We start from the raw sequence: 12,649 nt of genomic DNA on the forward strand, positions 1-12,649 counted from the left end.
ACGCAGACCGAGGAGCTGAAGCGCAAGTGGGAGGAGGAGCTGGGAGGAGAGATAGTGGATGGTCTATGGGCAGACGCGTTGAGTAGAGTCTACACGTCCGCAACATGTGCCAGGCTCAGCCTGATACAATTCAAGGTCGTTCATTGGGCTCACATGACAGTGGCCCAGATGAGCAGATTCTTTGCGGTGGGAGACAGGTATGCAAAATGTACGGGCGGACTAGCAAACCATGTCCACATGTTCTGGACATGTCCGAAGCTTGGGGGATTTTGGCAGGGGTTTGCAGATGTCATGTCCACGGTGTTAAAAACAAAGGTGGCACCGAGTCCAGGGGTGGCGATTTTCGGGGTGTCAGAAGACCCGGAAATCCAGGAGGAGAAGGAGGCAGACGTTCTAGCCTTTGCTTCCCTGGTCACCCGGAGACGGATACTATTAGCTTGAAGGGACTCAAAGCCCCCGAAGTCGGAGACCTGGCTATCGGACATGGCTAGCTTTCTCTGTTTGGAGAAATTCAAGTTCACCTTTAGAGGGTCACTGTTAGGGTTCGCCCGGAGGTGGCAACCATTTGTCGACTTCTTTGCAGAAAATTAATCGTCAGCAGAAAGGGGGTGGTGGTTAGTTTAGCTTAGAGTAGGGGGTTAATAAAGGTGGGACCTGTAAGGAAGGGAGACGGCTTTTGCACTATGTTTATAGTTTCATGTACATTGTTTATTTTGTTGTTGTTACAATACCAAAAATACCTCAATAAAATGTTTATTAAAAAAAAAGGAAATCAAGATTCAGCACTGCATTTTATCAGTCTTGCTGGCCTATATAAGTCCAAATTCCTAAAGTATTACAATGTGACTTCTTAATCAGAACAAATTTAACATTTTCAGAATACTGGGATTTTGTCCAAATAAAAACTACTGTCTGACAAAGTTCAAGTTTAAATTAAATAATAACTATAGTCTGCTTTATCTTAAGTAGAAGAAAAGTGTTCGTCTGCAGTTGATAGAATAAGTCAAGCGTATGAGTCGAGTGATTTGTGCACGGAGGCCAGTCCGCTTGTAATAATAATAATCTTTATTGTCACAAGTAGGCTTATATTAACACTGCAATGAAGTTACTGTGAAAAGCCCCTAGGCGCCACATTCCGCCGCCTGTTCGGGTACACCGAGGGAGAATTCAGAATGTCCAATTACCTAACAGCACGTCTTTTAGGATTTGTGGGAGGAAACCGGAGCACCCGGAGGAAATCCACGCAGACACGGGGAGAAGGAGCAGATGCCGCACAGACAGTGACCCAAGCCAGGAATTGAAACTGGGACTCTGGTGCTGTGAAGCAACAGTGCTAACCCCTGTGCTACCGTGCCGCCTGTTCCCTCTGGCTTTCAACTCTCACTGCTGGCTAGCAGGGTAATTATTGTGGAAATAGGACTGAGTGCATAAGCCTTTCCCACCAGTAAATAGCCTCGCCATCAGCACACACTATGTAGTGCCTGCCTGTGGCGACACATGGACCCAGGCTAAACTACATTGGTCTTGGAAGAGGCCTAGCCACCTCCACGCCGCCCCCACCCCCACCCCTCGATGCAGGATCATCAGTGTGTTGTTTCGCCCTAGTGCTCGCAAATCAGACCTCCAACTTTGGGTAAGTAGTCCCACTGCCCTGTGGGGGTCTCATGTGAGAAGTAGACGAAGGACGTAAGCCATGACACAAAAAACAATGCTGTATAATTCACTTTGCCGGTGGTGTTGACTTCACACACTGAGGTAGCCATGCGGAGATGAAGCAGTCTTGTAGGCAATGGTACAGATTGTGGTGTTCTTTGTGTTGCTTATTTCAGGATGGTTGATGTTGTGTACACAAAGACCACAAAATAGCTCTAACTTAAACAAAACTATGATTTTATTTGCAATACTAAACTTGGATTCGACACGTAGTCCTTAAGAATACACAATTGATCAATAACATCTAACTACACTCATCTACTGCTTATCTCACTACTGGTATAAACTATAATCTAACCTTACTTGCACTATCTGCTCTTCTGACCTTAACTAGCTAACTCCTGCATACCCTCCTCCCCCAAGGTCTAGCAGCACTGCCTTATATAGTTGTAACTGTAGCTCCCTCTAGAGGCTACTCTCGACACTACATTAACCCTTGCAATGCTGTACCAGGTGGTGGTGGGGGTGGGGGGGGGGGGTGGTCTCAGGGGTGGCTCTGCTTGCATCCCCATCGTGGACGCAGAACTTGAGACCCTACTGGACACCATGGAGAAGAGGTGGGACACCCTGTACCCCGGGGTGGGAAGGGAGCTGCCACCTGCCAGGGTACATTGGGCCTAGACGCAGGGGTCAGACACTGTGAGCGCCTTGAGCCCCATTGACAGGACTGGACAGCAGTGCAGGAACAAGCTACATGACCTCCTCAGAGCGACCTAGGGTGAGTGGGGTGTGGTGCTATACATCACTGTAAGTACACAAAGGGTTAATGTACATACACTACACCTAGCTAGACACTAGAGGGAGCACCAGAGACATGACACACAGACAGTCAACCAATAGGTCAGTAAGATAGGACATGACCAATGGGCATTCAAGATACACACACAAGTGACACTACCACAGGAGGGCATTACACCAACCCATATAAAAGGACACATCACACATGCTCAGACTCTTTCCAGTGGAGACACTCAGTGAGTACAGACACAGGGTTGATTGAACATCACACCCACCACGTGGATTGTAGCAGACTGGTTAGTTAGTCTGAGTAGTATAGAAGGATTAACAGTAGCGTTGAATCCAAGTAGGAGATTCGTTAACAGTAATAAATGTGTTAAAGCTATCTCCAAGTCTGAACCTTCCTTTGTCAGAGTGCACATCAAGGAAGCAGCTTATGCTACGTCAAGAGCATAACAAAACATGGGGAACACTGTGCCCCTCTCACCAACCCCGCCGCCCGACCCAGAGGGCGACCATACCCCACCCGCCAGCAGTGTGCGCGCTCCGCACCCTGCACCACATGCCAGCACCCATACTGGCTGCCATGGCTGTGTGCCCTGACCACGGAGGCCACCAGCTGGCCATCCCTGTGCTGCATGCTTCTGATTGCATAACTCTGTGCACCCTCTGTCCATACCCACCCCAGGAGAAGGCAGCATATAACCGCTGGGAGAGAGAAATGACCGTAGGGGGACCTCCGGACATGCGCCACCTCACTGCAGCAGAGCAATATGCACAGATCCTGCTCGGTGGGCCCGGAAAGAAGGCAGTTGCACAGTTGGAAGTCGGCAATCGGGCGAAAAGTGAGACCCCACTGAATTGCGTTTCCCCATGGCACGTGAGGCACAACCACCCACACCCTCCCCCCACCACCATCAACAACCCCTGCACCACCCCACCATGCCTCACCACCACCTTCACAAACCCCACCCCCACACATCCCACCAGCCTCACCAACCACCACCACCACGCACAAACATCCCCTCCCCCCAACATAACCCACCACCCCAACGCACGACCCAACCATTCATTATGTCTTGTATTTTGCAGAATCACCTGGCAATGGGGCAGGCCCTTCTGGTGTCCCCCGGCCCCGGCCCTGACCCCAACTCCAAACCCAAACAGGTAGCAGCGAGGAAGAGGAAACGGACAGCAATGAGAGCCCTCGAACCACACCCCGGGACACCAGTTCGGGGACGACTGACTTCCCGACATAGCTGTCTCCAACACCCTCCACCATCCCAGCAATACTCACCTCGGTTGAGCACCTGAGCGAAGAGGCTCCTGAGGCACTCTCTGGTGCATACCGCACATGTGGTGCGGAAGTAGGAATCCCCAAGGGGGCGGACAGTGGGAGAGCAGCCCAACAGCAGGGACCATCTGCCGTGCGGACAGGCCTTGGGCTTCTGGGAAGGGCAGTCCCATCGATAGTGGAGATGCAGTCACAGAGCCGGGACAACATGAGGGGTTGTCAGCAACCATTCAGTGCCTGCAGGTGCAGTTAGAGGAGTCCAACAGCCTGCAAGGGGCAGGATGCAGTGCCAAACTTGCTACATTACCACATTGGTGGCATCCGCAGTGGAGGCCTTGGGGGAGAAGGTATCGACCATGGGTCAGGATGTCCAAGGCCTGAGGCATTCTGTCAGGATAGGGCTGCCCGGTCACAGGCAGGTACGTGCCAGCGCCACTCGGACATTGCAGCAGCGCTCCAGAGCGTGACCCAGTCACAGCAGGTCATGGCTGAGGGGGTCGGTGGCATTGCCTGGGCGCTGGCTGACCTGAACCAGCTCAGTGGGAGATGGCACAGTCACTGGCTGATGTGGCACAGTCCCAAGGCTAGGTGGTCCACTCCCTGTGCTCCATGGCCATAAGCATTGAGACCCTGGTATAGATGGGAGCGTGCCTCCAGGACTGGCAGTACCAGGTGGTGGTGGGCCTTAGGGGTAGCTCTGCTTGAACCCCAGTCCCAAGGAGTAGCCTGGGGGCCATCGGGCACCCTGAGGGAGCAGAAGGCGATGGGGCCTGTGCCGGTGAGTTCTGCAGGGTTTGTGCCAGAACACAATAGCACCTTGGACTTACCCCCCCCTGTCATAGAATCATAGAATTTACAGTGCAGAAGGAGGCCCATCGAGCCTGCACCGGCCCTTGGAAAGAGCACCCTACTTAAGCCCGTGCATCCACCCTATCCCAGTAACCCCACCTAACCTTTTTTTCTTTTGGACAGTAAGGGCAATGTATCATGGCCAATCCTCCTATCCTGCACATCTTTGGACTGTGGGAGAAAACCGGAGCACCCGGAGGAAACCCACGCAGACACGGGGAGAACGTGCAGACTCCGCACAGACAGTGACACAGTGGGGAATCGAACCTGGGACCCTGGGGCAGTGAAGCAACTGTGCTAACCACTGTGCTACCGTGCTGCCCTGGCACATCTGATGGCCAGCTGGCGGAACAGGACAGCAACAGCTGGGACACCCGAGTGGGGCCCATCCAGGCCTGATCACTCCAGAAGATGGCCGCCAAAGAGGACCCAGGTCACAGGGTGGGAACTGCAGCAGGCCGCCTCCATTTCTGTTGTACCACCAAAAGGCCAAAAAGGTTGACACCAATTAAGTTGGCACAGGTGCAGCACACAGTATAGCATTAGGGGCTAGGGCACAAACCTGTATATTCTTATTCACCATTTCGCAATAAAAACCTGGGGCGAGATTCTCCGACCCCCTGCCGGGTCGGAGAATCACCGGGGACTGGCGTGAATCCCGCCCCCGCTGGTTGCCGAATTCTCCGGCACCGGATATTCGGCGGTGCGGGAATCGCGGCGCGCAGGTTGGCGGGCCCCCCCCCCCCCCACGATTCTCCGGCCCAGATGGGCCGAAGTCCCGCTGCTACAATGCCTGTCCCGCCGGCGTAGATTAAACCACCTACCTTACCGGCGGGACAAGGCAGCGCGGGCGGGCTCCGGGGTCCTGGGAGGGGCGCAGGGCGATCTGGCCCCAGGGGGTGCCCCCACGGTGGCATGGCCCGCGATCGGGGCCCACCGATCCGCGGGCGGGCCTGTGCCGTGGGGGCACTCTTTTCCTTCTGCCTTCGCCACGGTCTCCACCATGGCGGAGGCGGAAGAGACTCCCTCCACAGCGCATGCGCGGGGATGCCGTGAGCGGCCGCTGACGCTCCCGCACAAGCGCCGCCCGGAGATGTCATTTCCGCGCCTGCTGGCGGGGCACCAAAGGCCTTTTCCGCCAGCTGGCGGGGCAGAAGTCAGTCCGGCACAGGCCTAGCCCCTTAAGGTTGGGGCTCGGCCCCCCGAGATGCGGAGGATTCCGCACCTTTGGGGCGGGGCAATGCCTGACTGATTTGCGCCGTTTTGGCCGCCGGTCGGCGGACATCGCGCCGATACCGGAGAATTTCGCCCCTGTTCACAACAATTCAACCTGCCTTGATGCTCTGTGAGGAGGGTGTGAGGGAGAAGGGCAGACATTGAACCACAGTTCAGCCAACACTCACCATCCCCATTCCTCTCCATCCCATACCAACTGTGCCTCTCCCACCTCTCTCACCGTCCACACCTCCACCACCCCAGGGGTTCAATGGGACCCTGTGATGGAATGGCCAACTCACATGCAGGGATCTCCCAGGTGGACGGGGTAAAGTGCTATCATGGGCAGGAGTAAGACATTGTCAAACGATGCGGAGCATGAGAGCTCATCGCAGAGCAGGTCATCATCATCCTCCATCTAATGGATCAGGCCCGTGTTACTGCCAACCCAGGATCCGCACCCCATAGTGAGGCAGGTAGGAATCATGGAGGAGGTTGCAATGGTGGCGTAGGAAGGGTGGTCATGGGAAGGGATGGTTGGTAGGTGGACTGTGTGGGAGTGGAACAGGGCGTCCGTGCCGCTGGCCAGGCCCCCTAGTCGGTGAACCTGGAGGCAATTAGAGCGTCCAGTGCATGCCGGCCCAGGTGCAGTCTCCTTTGTTGCCCGCGCCCCATGTCCTGCTCATCCTTGTCCTCCACCACATCCTCCTTGTCAGACGAGGCCTGGCATTCACCCTCCTCCTCCAGCACATTGCCCCTCTGCTGTGCAAGATTGTGGAGAATGCACCAGGGCACCACGATGTGGGAGACTCTCCTAGCGCTATACTGGTGGGACCCTCCAGAGCAGTCCAGGTACCTGAACCGCATCTTCAGGATTCCGAAGCACCGATCGATCGCGCCCCTGGCTGCGGCATGGGCGTCAATGGAGTAGGTCACCGCTTCGGGCTGTGGCTTCCTGATAGGCGTCATCAGCCACGACCGAAGCAGATATCCACCGTCGCCCAAAAGCCAACCCCTCAACCAGGGGTGTACCGCGAAGATATCAGGAACCGTCGAGTGTGCCAGGATGAAGGCGTCGTGCACACTGCCTGGGTATCGGGCGCAGACGTGCATGATGTGCAACTCATGGTCACACACCAGCTGCACATTCATCGAGTGTGGAAGGTCATGTCTTACCAACTTAATAGAATTCTTTGAGGAAGTGACAAAGTTGATTGATGAGGGAAGGACTGTAGATGTCATATACATGGACTTCAATGAGGCATTTGATAAGGTTCCCCATGGTAGGCTGATGGAGAAAGTGAAGTTTCATGGGGTCCAGGGTGTATTAGCTGGATGGATAAAGAACTGGCTGGGCAACAGGAGACAGAGGGTAGTAGTGGAAGGGAGTTTCTCAAAATGGAGAACTGTGACCAGTGGTGTTCCACAGGGATCCATGCTGGAACCACTGTTGTTTGTGATATACATAAATGATCTGGAGGAAGGTATAGGTGGCCTGATTAGCAAGTTTGCAGATGACACTAAGATTGGTGGAGTAGCAGATAGTGAAGGAGACTGTCAGAGAATACAGCAGAATATAGATAGATTGGAGAGTTGGGTGGAGAAATGGCAGATGGAGTTCAATCCAGGCAAATGTGAGGTGATGCATTTTGGAAGATCCAATTCAAGAGTGAACTATACGGTAAATGAAAAAGCCCTGGGGAAAATTGATGTACAGAGAGATCTGGGTGTTCAGGTCCATTGTACCCTGAAGGTGGCTGCGCAGGTCGATAGAGTGGTCAAGAAGGCATACGGCATGCTTTCCTTCATCGGAAGGGGTATTGAGTACAAGAGTTGGCAGGTCATGTTACAGTTGTATAAGACTTTGGTTCGGCCACATTTGGAATACTGCATACAGTTCTGGTCGCCACATTACCAAAAGGATGTGAATGCTTTGGAGAAGGTGCAGAGGAGGTTCACCAAGATGTTGCCTGGTATGGAGGGTGCTAGCTATGAAGAGAGGTTGAATAGATTAGGATTATTTTCCTTAGAAAGACAGAGGTTGAGGGGGGACCTCATTGAGGTCTACAGAATCATGAGAGGTATAGACAGGATGGATAGCAAGAAGCTTTTTCCCAGAGTGGGGGACTCAATTACTAGGGGTCACGAGTTCAAGGTGAAAGGGGAAATGTTTAAGGGAGATATGCGTGGAAATTTCTTTACGCAGAGGGTGGGGGGTGCCTGGAACGCATTGCCGGCGGAGGTGGTAGAGGAGGGCACGATAGCGTCATTTAAGATATATCTAGGCAGATACATGAATGGGCAGGGAGCAGAGGGATACAGATCCTTAGAAAATAGGCGACAGTTTTAGATAGAGGATCTGGATCGGCGCAGGCTTGGAGGGCCGAAGGGCCTGTTCCTGTGCTATAATTTTTCTTTGTTCTTTGAGTGTAATCCCTTCACTATGTGAAGACCATCCTGTCATGGGCCAGTGCCCTTGGGCTTCATGCATCTCATCGATCACCCCTGGCCCAAGGCATCTCGGCAATGATGGCGGACTACCTGGGCATCCTGATGGGCTCGGTCCATATTGAATTAAATGTATTGCGCTGACTGGGCCTACAGGGTCTCCGTGACGGCACAGGTCCCCACCCAGCGACTGGAATGACCTTGTGGCGTAAAGGCTCAGGGCAAACGGGAGCGGGTGTCCTCCCCCATATTCCCGCGGTGCCAAGTGCGCCATGATCCAGCAGATATGCCTGACGGTCCCCCTGCTCATCCAGAGTCTGCGACAGCATGCCCGGCCCAGCAGGTTCTTGAATGGCAGGCGCTGCTGGTACACAAGAGGCCTCCCATCGCCTCTTCGGTCTGTTGGGCGGCTGGCTCTCCATCCTCACTGGCTCCTGTCCCTCTGGGACAGGCTCTAACGCTGGAGGGTCCTCCTCAGCTCATACAGCTGAGTGCACACCCCAGAGTTGCGGCGGCCAGGGTGGAGGCCACCATTCTTGGCTGGATTCCGATAGCCATTGTCGGCAGGGATTGAGAGGCAAACATGTTGGCATGGTGCGTGCCCCGGTGCCCAACCTGGTCAACCGGGCTAAAAGGAGGGCCTGGTCTGCAAGGGGAGCAGGGTGGGGGAGTCTCTGAAATGGACAATCCCACCCTCAGTTCCTGCATTCCCTTTCAAATTGTCCCATTTAGTTCATGCTGTTCTCATCTCTCTTTGTGTCGGAAGTGAGAATGGAGAGATGTGACGCTACATCTGCAACTTTCCTCTACTTGAGATAAAATGGATGACATTTGAGGAAAGATTTCTCATTCATTGACGATGTACCTGGGCCATTTATTGATACCAATAAACATGGTTGATTGTGACAAGCTGCATCTGTCTTCTGGGCCAGATGTCTTCTGGGCCAAAGGGTTCAGCCAAGAACTTGTGAAAAAAAAGAATGCGCATTTAATTATCGCGTTCTTAGTTTACCCAAAGCATTTTATATCCAATGGATATGAAGGAGAGTGAGGAGTTAGTACATGCAGAGGCATGACTGTGGGCTGCCAAACCTTCCATTGGCAGGGTTCATTGGGGCGGGGGGTGGACATCTGCCAGTCTGGAAGGCAGAGGGGTGACGGGGTGTGACCAGGGGATGGGCCATGGTGTTGCGGTGAACCCTCCATGGGACCAGGGCACCCAGGTAAGGGCGCTGCACACCTCACTGACCGCCCACTGTTGCCCATGGTTGCGCAGAGTGGCACCGGCCGTGTGGGTGTCCCCACCCCACCACAACTGCATTCCACCCCTCACCCCACCAATTCCCCCTCCCAACTGACCGTCACCCTCCAGTCTTAACCCTTTCCTGGCAGTTGTGGGCTGCCTTTTCCTGGGGGCGGGTGGAAGACAGAAAACACACAGTGTTAGACAGTCGAACACATGCAGCACAGTGGGTGAGTAACTGGCGGCCTTCGTGGACAGGGCACCTGTGGCGGCCGGTATTGGTGCTGGCACGTGGTGCATGATGTGGGCTCAGTCACTCCCGGGTGGAGGATGGGTTATGGGTATGTGGGACGGGGTTAGTGCCAGGTGCGCAGTGCTGCCTACTCACCCTGGCCGCACTGAGGAAATAGTTTTTTGCTGCACTGCTGTCTGGTCCTGGTGGTGGGGCCCACGGCGCTCATGACCTCTGTCACTTGCAGCAGGTGGCAACCGCCTTCCCACCCCTGGGAAAAGGGTAGCCCGTCTCCCATACACGGCGTCTAACAGGGTCTCCAGCTCAGCGTCCCCGAACCGGGGTGCCGCTCTCAGTGCTGCCATCTTGTTGGCTAGGTGTGTGGGGAGTGGAGTGCTAATATGCGGCTGCAATTTTTCAGCCTCTTAAGTGTCAATCCGGACCTGGTGAATTCAACACCATTTTTCTTTTTTTAAATAAATTTAGACACAATCAATTTTTCCAATTAAGGGGCAACTTAGTGAGGCCAATCCACCTACCCTGCACATCTTTGGGTTGTGGGGGTGAAACCCACGCAAAAACGGACAGTGACCCAGAGCCGGGATCAAACCTGGGACCTTGGCGCCGTACCAACGCCATTTTACATTGGAATCAGTCGTGTTCCATGTGGCACCAGTACTAGCCCATTAATAGCTGATGGATTGATCTGGGCGTGGCGCAATTTTGATGTCGTAGACGTCCATCGATTCTGACCCAGCGTCAATAGTCTCTGAAACAGAGAATCCCACCCCTAGGATCCGGATCCGCATTTCCTCCCTTCACCGTGCATTAGTTTTTGAGATTATACTTTGCAGACAAACAGACTAACAGGTTGCAAAATCATTTCCTCTGTCCACTTTCAGTGGTGGCTCATAATGTATATAATGTCTTGATATATTTTTCTTCACCATTTCTTATTCTTTCCTCCAGTGTTTTCTGGATTTTAATCTAGTTCTGAAATTTTTCACTGAATATCTCTTTCCACGATTTCAATTGAATCATTAGCCCCTTCATGATGCCAATTTACTAAAATTGAAGGGATGAATTTTAGACAAACGCATTAAGCTTTCATACAATAATATCTCCCTCTTGCAATATTAGGGTCTTTGCCCTGTGCCATTCACTCGGCTGTGGCATCTGCAAAGGGTTTTATTTCTAGCTGAGGCCAATTTCAAATAAGTCCTGGCGCTGGTATATTATTCTACTCATTGTCAGTTTCTCCACCAACGGATAATAACGCTGCCATGTTTTGATTTGGTTGGCGTAATATGAGGAAGAATAATCCAATGCTTTGGATTTTGTCTTCCGAACTAGTCCTGGGATAGATGGCAGTCTGGACCATCCATCCATGATTAAAAAAAACGGATTTTGATTCCTCTGATTTCTGTTTCACCCGTTTATTCCTCAGTGAGTTAAAGGCAAAAGGTTTAAAGCTGCAGACAGTTCTGGTTTTAAACCAGTGGCAAAATGGGTTTTAAATGATAGATCTATTAAATAGTTTTAAACCCAGGCTGTTGTCTTTATCACTTCAACTCCAAGCTGTTTGGTGCTTAATGGGTTAAGTTGTATTGTACCTTGTTTGCCACTAGGCTCATTGCTCAACCGAACAGGCTTTTCTTGTTTAAAAATCTCACAGTCTATTAAAGCTGTCATGAGAGGCTTTTGGACCAGCAGCATGTCATGGTCGGTCTCAGAATAAGATGACGGTTTGTTCTGGGGTAAAAGTGTCCTTGAACCCGGAACGGACAGATAGTCCATTTGGCCAGGCTTCCCCTGTGGAACTTAGATCTGTGTATTCATTGTTTTCATGTCAGTAGCAGCTTGCTATAATGCAGGATTTGATTTAGATATCACTGGTACATCTTGGGCCTTAGTTAAAATCATTTCAACTCTTGCCATTGGTGGCGCTGTTTGCTTTGGAGAGTTCAGCTGAGTTTTTAAAGACAGATATGAAGGCCTTTGAGCTGTTAATTTGTCTGTCAGTAATTTATGACATTTCATGGCGTCCATGTCACTTTCCAAAATACATTTTTCCTCAAGTAACTGACAATTTTGACTTTAAAGACCATAATTTTCTGATATTAACTGTTGAAGTTTGGATTCTGAGTCAGTATTTTTACGTTGTAATTCACCAATTTGAAATGATTGTTGTTGAACTTTAAAGGTTTCATTTTACAATAATGTTTTAATCTGATCACATTGTTCAAGTTTAGATTTTGCATCTCGTAATTCTTCAAGAACTGCGGCTAGATGGGCTTTAGTGGACTTAAGGTCATGATTGTTTTTAGTTTTTGCAATTGCCTCTTGCTATTTACTGCAAAAGACCATTTCATACGTTTTCCTCTATTTAAGCGTGTTTTTTTTCCTCAAGCCCTCTTGATGTTGTCAAGGAACTACTGCCCTTTGGGGATTTCATATTTTGATTCAATTTTTGTGGCTACTTCAGACAGGCCAAAACGTCTATAAATCAAAGATCTAAGATCTCCCAATATATCGTCAATAGAGACATCCGGTACAGCGATCTCCCTTGGAAGTTGTGGGAAGTAGTTCGCTACCATTTGAAGGTTCTGAATCTATTTTAGGAGTCATGTCTGCCATAAACTCAGCCTTACACCCAATTTTTTGGTCCCCAACCACATTATGTGTAATCTTGGTACACTACCGTGACTATTTACCTTTCCGCCACATGTTATTTTGACATGTTATTTAAACGACCGGCACCCGATTGAATAACACAGTCTGAAAAAAGGTCCTTTCTAAGGGATCGGAGCACTACTTGATGCGGCTTTAAGACTTTTAATGGGTGAAAAAGATGTTTTCTTACCCCAGTCTTAGCCGTTTTTCGGATAGATGTCTTTGGAACTTCCGTCCTTCTGGT

Source organism: Scyliorhinus torazame, chromosome 1, assembly GCF_047496885.1.
Source record: "Scyliorhinus torazame isolate Kashiwa2021f chromosome 1, sScyTor2.1, whole genome shotgun sequence".
NCBI lineage: Eukaryota > Metazoa > Chordata > Chondrichthyes > Carcharhiniformes > Scyliorhinidae > Scyliorhinus > Scyliorhinus torazame.